General features: G+C 32.6%; 1 non-coding gene across 1 annotated transcript; it reads right to left on the reverse strand.

The window, feature by feature from the left end:
• Nucleotides 1-6,438: 6,438 nt before the first annotated feature.
• LOC120365866 (U1 spliceosomal RNA) lies at nucleotides 6,439-6,602 on the reverse strand. The gene has a single exon (XR_005580705.1). It is a non-coding gene; the product is annotated as a U1 spliceosomal RNA (small nuclear RNA).
• Nucleotides 6,603-7,076: the final 474 nt, after the last annotated feature.

Consider the following 7,076-nt stretch of genomic DNA (forward strand, 5'->3'; position numbering starts at 1 on the left):
TTTGGTAAAGCTAAATTTGAAAATGTATGGATTTTAAATAAATGAATAAAGAAAAAGGTGTTGTAAATAATAGCTTACATGTGCCAAAAAATCATTTGAAAGAGATACACTAGTATCTGAAGTTTCATATTTATTTCCTACCTTGATGATTTTCTCCCCCAAGCATTCATTACTATTATATAGAAACACGATTGTTTTCAGTATACTGATTATTTATCCTACAACTTTGCTGAATTTGATTATTAATTCTAATAGTGGTTTAGTGGAATTCTTTGTCTATTTTTTTCCTTACCAACTCTATATATTCATGTAGGCATCCTTATTCAGACTTATGGTTTTTAACCACTTAAATATACACGTGATTTCTCACAAATCTGTATCAGAGCAGTCAGTCACTCCCTGGGCCACAGAATGGTTTATACACCTACCTACAGAACATCTTTTCTTAGGTAACTGACAAGTATTCATTATATACAAAATGTAATCATCATTTTTTTTCCCCAAACTTAATTCTTCTCTTATATTCTTGTGTCTTGGTGTATGCTCTTTTCACCAGGCCAAAACATGAGCTTTATTTAGAAAACTTTTTAAGTCATTCTTATAATCTTCAAGATTTTTGATTGCCCTTTTACTTTTAATTTCTATATGACAATCCATTGTCTAGATGTACCACAGTTATTTAGCCATTCACCTGCTGAAGCACTTCTTGGTTGCTTCTAAGTTCTGTTCATTATGAATAAGGCTGCTATAAGTATTCATGTGCATGTTTTTGGTGTGGATATGTTTTCAACACATTTGAATAACTATCAAAAGGTGATTCTTGCATCGGATGATAAAACTATACTTTTATAAGAAAAGGTCTCACTGTTTCCCAAAGTCATTGTGTCATTTTGCAAATCCAGTAGCAATAAATGAGGGGTCCTGTTGCTACCCATCTTCACCAGCATTTGGTGATATCAGTGGAATTTTGATTGAAATTGCATTGATTTATAAAGTTGTAAACAACTAACACCCTGAAAATAGTGAGTCTTTCTACTCATGAATATGGACTATTTCTCCACTTATTTAGTTTTATAATTTCTTTTGTGAGAGCTTTGTAGTTTTCCTTGATTAAGTCCTTGATATATTTTGTTAGGTTTATACCTAAGTACTTCATTCTTGAAGTGCTAATATAAATGGCTTTGTGCTTTTAATTTTAGATTTATCTCGTTCATTGCTGGAATATAAGAGCTTCTTGGAATTGTAATTGGATGTCTGATACTACTTTGGAGAAATTACCAGTTATTACTGTTTCAAATATTTCTTCCTTTGTTTCTTTTTTCTACCTCTTGCATTCCCATTACATGTATATTACAAATTTTATCATTGTCCCAAAGTTATCAAGTAATGTTTTTAGTCTTTTCGGTATTTTCTTTTTAGTTCTGTAAATCTCTATTGCCATATCCTCGAGCTCAGCACTTCATTTCTCCTCCATGTCCAGTTTACTAGTGAGTCCATGAAAGGCATTCTTTATCTCTGCTACATTGTTTTTTATCCTAGCATTTCTTTGTGTTTCTTTCTGGGGAATTTCTGTCACTGTTGGAGCCTCTGTCACATTAATCATAGTTATTTTAGATTTTTGGTTTGATAATTCCAACATTCCAGCTAATATCTGACTCTGGTTGTGATGCTTGCTCTGTCGCTTCAAACTGTGTTTTCTTAAGCAGCCTTTGGTAATGTGATGGTAATGTGTTGGGGGAAGAAGGAAGCATTCTACAGTCTCATAATTAGGTCTCAGTTATTTAATGAGACTGAGTCCCTGAACTGAACTTCATGAGTGCTTTTCAGTACTCCCTTACCTTAGGTGACAACAGATGATTAGAAAAGGCTAAAGTTTGGTGTTTTTCATCTTCCACACAGAAGGCTGGGAGTAGCTGGGGTTATATATTTATCCTCCCCTACAAAGAGGGCTAAAGCAGGCCAAAGTTGGATAATTCCCTTCCCCAACATAGTGAAGCTCTAATAAGCTTCAGCATGCTAGGTTCTGGTAAAGTAGTTTCTCATGAGGGCAAGCCTTTTTAAGAAGAGCAAAATGCTTTGTCATGTTTCTAAATGGCTACTCCTCCTGTCCCATTGCCAGAATCAAGAAGGAATTTTCCTCATATTTTTACTGTGAGAACATAGTAGAACTCCTGGAACTAAAACTCTGAAAAGTGTGTGTTCCCCTAAGGCTGAGGACCCTGAATTTCCCAACTCTAAGACTTGTCCCCATTGAGCCTGAAACAATTTGTCAATTACAGATCAGGTTTTCTACCCTGGAACTTGTTTCTGTGAGGGATTCTTCTTGGAGTAGCAATTTGCCCTGTAATATTAGTTTTATGACAGATCTAAAAAGAGTTGGTTACTCTTGGTTGGTTGAGCCTTTACTTATTTGGATAGAATTAAAATGTCCAGAATGCTTAAATGTCAGACCAGAACTCAATGTTCTTTTAATACTCATTTTTCTCGTTCTCTATGAAATTCTATAACTTACCTGTTTAGAAAATAATTTATAGAAACAAGTCAATTCATATATTTTCTTCAAAGCTTTTTCTGACTTGTATTGACCTTTCTCATGACCTTGATAACATAATATAAAACATACAGAAAAGTACTCTATCTTGTTAAAATGTATTGATTTAGGAAAATGATTTAAATGGCATCCTTTGCACCAAACAAATCCTTAGGCGGGAAAAAGGTGACAGGTAATTGCCTTGCTTAAAATTTTCTATTGCAATAAATACAGCTTACTATACATTTAAAGTTATTTATAGATTCCTCTAGTTTATATATTTATATTACAAATAATATGCTGTAATTGTGTTATTTTATATTATAGTTCCAACTTTTTTATGAAAGCATTTTAATATAAATACTATTAATTAGTGTACTAACACACAGCTTGGTCAATGGATCAGTGTTTGCAAAACACACATTTTCATACGCTGATGACTCCAATTATTAAAGCAGAGAGTCATCAGCAAATAAACAAGATTGGTCATGTAACTACAGACTCAAATACCCTCATATGCAACTGGATTATGAAAACAAGCAGCTGTACCAACAAGATAGGCAATCAAATTGACGAAGTATGTCTTTGAATTAATGAAGTATTTGCCACTTGACAAGGATAAATAAGTGCTGAAATGGTGAAATGAGCTGATTTGGATTATCACATTTATTCAGAGTAGACCCAACTTAAATGAGATAATTGTGCATGCACATCAGGCAAATGCAGTTTTCTAGGTAACAGAGAATTAAATGGATCTAGAAAATGAATACAAAGCCAACCATTTTTAAATATAAGATAAACTTACCAAATAAAAATTCATATTTAGAAATAGTCCAAGGGTTTAGACAACAAATTAGCTATTTCAAACTTTCTAACAGACTACAATTGTTTTCTCAGTAAAAATACAATATAGTTCATTGCATCTTTTTTATCAAGTCCATGTGTACAAAACACTATAGAAAATTATCAGTGACTAAAATTAATTATAAAGTATCTTGTGACTTTAACATTAACTGATTTTTAACTTACAGAATTATGTTGGAAGGTAAAATAAAAAGTAAAGATGAATACCTTTTTTCTATCTTTTCCTTTAGCTAATTATTTCAAGGGACCCCAATATCTCTTACCTTTTCTATACTTGCCTTTCAAATACATTTTCTGGCCTCTGAGTTTTCCTTCTTTCCAGTAAATATGTTATTGTGCAAATATTTTATAGTTACCAAAATCTAAAACACAGGATTATATGATTCTACTAAAAAACTTTTTTTTAAACATTTCTCCATTGTGAAAAGTTTTTTTTACATTCTTCTCATACTATACTCTTTTTGAAAGAAAGTCATTATACAAAGCCAAAATTAAGGAGTGTGGAGTTATCACTCTACCTCCTTGAATAAATAAAATAATCTACTTCAAAAAATTAGAATTCTTTCAGCACAGATTGTCTATTCTGTTTTACTTAGTTTTTATGATTTATCAGTATGGTATTATGAATACTGATTTTATATTAAGGGTTAAAATCCAATTCTATTTTAGTTTGTAGTTTTTATTGTTTCAAGTTTGACCCTGAGTCTATCTTTCATTGGCAAATATCTACCACTAACATACTCATATTTTGGGGATTCTTTTTTGTCTTTTGTTTGTTTGATTGGTTTTGCTCTATTTTGTTTAAGTACATCTTCACATTCTGTTACTACAAGGTCATCCAGTCTCTATCCTTGTATATTTCCACATCCAGTCCTATAATCAGACATTTCTCCAAGGTGTACTAATTTTTTTTATCGGATAATAGTATCATAATAAAGATATGGATGCTAAATATGTTCACTGTTATTGGGTGCCTTTCATTTTAGGCCCTTTCAGTTGACAGAGCAAAGAAATATGTGTATATACAAAGAATTTTATGTATACTTAAATATAAAATTTTACATACACTTATATATATAAATTTATATGCATATACATCCATATCTATACTAAGATAACATGAAATCATTCTGATGTTTCTTACTCTAAAACTCTACCACTTGGATAAATTTTGCCTTGTTTTTAACTTTGCAGTCCAGTAGTAAGAAACACTAATTTAACCATCAGATACCTATGTCCTACAACTTTTAATTTCAGTAAATATGTCTAGTGGTTTCTGAATTGTTAGACTGTAACCCCATAGGGAATGATTTTTAACAACTAAAGTACAATTTTTACACAGTTAAATTTCTATTCATAAACAAAATTACTCAGTGCAGCACCTTCAGCTCCCACCTCTTTGGGTGAGGCTGTTTCATACATTTGTAGTACTGTTCGATTATATTGGCACATTTTGAACTCCATCCTGAGATACTGAGAATCTTTGGTGTTTCTTTAATTGGTATTTATTGTTTCATTTTTGTGTTTTATAGGTTTATGGGTTTTAACAAATGCATAGTGTAATGTATCTAGTCATAGCTACTATTCCAGTATACTAGTATCATACAGGAGAGTTCCTTCTAAAAAATTTTCTTAGCTGTGTCTCTTACACCCAGAGACACAAACATACTAAAATGCCTGAATTCTTAAGAAAAATTAATCTTATAATCTCATCCTAATAAGACTGTTCGACCAACAAAAATAACATTTTTATTCTTCCTTCTTCTCTATTCTGGAAAATGTACACTTGTGTTTTTTTTTCCTGTTTCCTTCCTCTCTATTTATGCATGAAATACATTAAAGATAATAAAATTCAGTAAGATATATTTCAGAAAATTTTAATTTAGCAATCATAACAGCAATGCATTAATAAAAGTTGCATATTAATTTTATTTTATTTTGCTGTTATTTTATGTTAAGCCATTTAAATGTCCATTTCATTTATAATGGTTTATAACTATTGGCATTAGGAACAGATTGAGTGAACGCTATTCTACGTACAGGATACTTCTCTCTAAATAAGCTATGTTTTCAAGTTCATTAATCTTTTCCTCCAAAATATCTGACTTTATCATATCTGCTGTATTTTTATCTCATTAATTTTGTTTCTCATCTCAAAGTTTGATTTAGGTCCTCCTTTTATGCTTTACATCTGTCTGCTTAATAAATGAATACAATACACTTGTAAGAAAACATTTTTTAATATGGTTGCATAACATTTCTGTCATGTTTTAATCAGTTTTGATTAATGTATGTTTCTCAGCCTTGGGTTGTGCACTCCCACTTCTTTGCATGTCTGATATATATATATATATTTTTTTTTTTTTTTTTTTTTTTTTTTTTTTGAGACGGAGTTTCGCTCTTGTTACCCAGGCTGGAGTGCAATGGCGCGATCTCGGCTCACCGCAACTTCCGCCTCCCGGGTTCAGGCAATTCTCCTGCCTCAGCCTCCTGAGTAGCTGCGATTACAGGCACGTGCCACCATGCCCAGCTAATTTTTTTGTATTTTTAGTAGAGACGGGGTTTCACCATGTTGACCAGGATGGTCTCGATCTCTCGACCTCGTGATCCACCCGCCTCGGCCTCCCAAAGTGCTGGGATTACAGGCTTGAGCCACCGCGCCCAGCCGCATGTCTGATATTTTTTAATTAGCAACAACATACTGTGAATTTTACATTTTCAAGTGCTGAATATGTTTGCAGTCAATCTTTCTGAGCTTTGTTCTAGTGTGATATGATATTTTCTGTCTTGATATTGATACCTGCCAGAAGAAATCACAGCTGCATTTGATATAGTGTTATTTTATCACAAACTGCTTAGGAAAAACACTTCTGAGGGTTCTATCCAATTATTCATGAATTATGAATTTTTCCAGTTTGGCCAGGATTAACATAAACTATTCCTCATATTTTGTGTGTGCCAGACACTATTATTCTAATGTTTTTATAATTTTTTTAACTTTTATGATGATGATGATGATGATGATGATGATGATTATTGACAATCAGGGGAAAGCGAGAATGCAGTCCCCCACTACCACAAATTATGCAGTAGAGTTTCCCACATTTGGGAAAATCGCAGGCATCAGCACATCTGGAGTGCAATGGATAAGCCTTGCCCTGGAAAAACCACCTTCGTGATCATGGTATCTCCCCTGCCAGGTAAGTATATTATTCTAATCTTCTTGAATGTTTACTTAATCTTGGATAATTTTCTCTCACCTCATGGCTATCTGAGATAAAACTTACATCATTCCTCAGTATAATACTTGGTCCATAGGAGATTATCTAGCATAAACTTCATCTGGAGAAGTAATATCATTTGACTTTAAGTAAAATCTTCATCAATTTTTAATAATATTACAGGCAAAACATACTAGAAGACAAGAAAAGAATTGAGAGTATTCATCTGCTGGAGAAGATTAAGAGAGCATGACACATTAGTATGACTCTCTGGAATACTATCAGTGCCATTCAGCATTCTGCTGAACACTTGGAGACAATCCTGTGAAACATCTTTCGACTTCCTCTCTGCTTCTTTTTCATGTTTGCTATTCTGTCCTATGAATCCTAGTGCATTAGGTCAGGCTGCTATGAAAGAGTAACATAGAATGGGCAGCTCAAACAATAAAAATTTACTTATT

The sequence above is a fragment of the Saimiri boliviensis genome, chromosome 16 (genome assembly GCF_048565385.1).
Source record: "Saimiri boliviensis isolate mSaiBol1 chromosome 16, mSaiBol1.pri, whole genome shotgun sequence".
Taxonomy (NCBI): Eukaryota; Metazoa; Chordata; class Mammalia; order Primates; family Cebidae; genus Saimiri; species Saimiri boliviensis.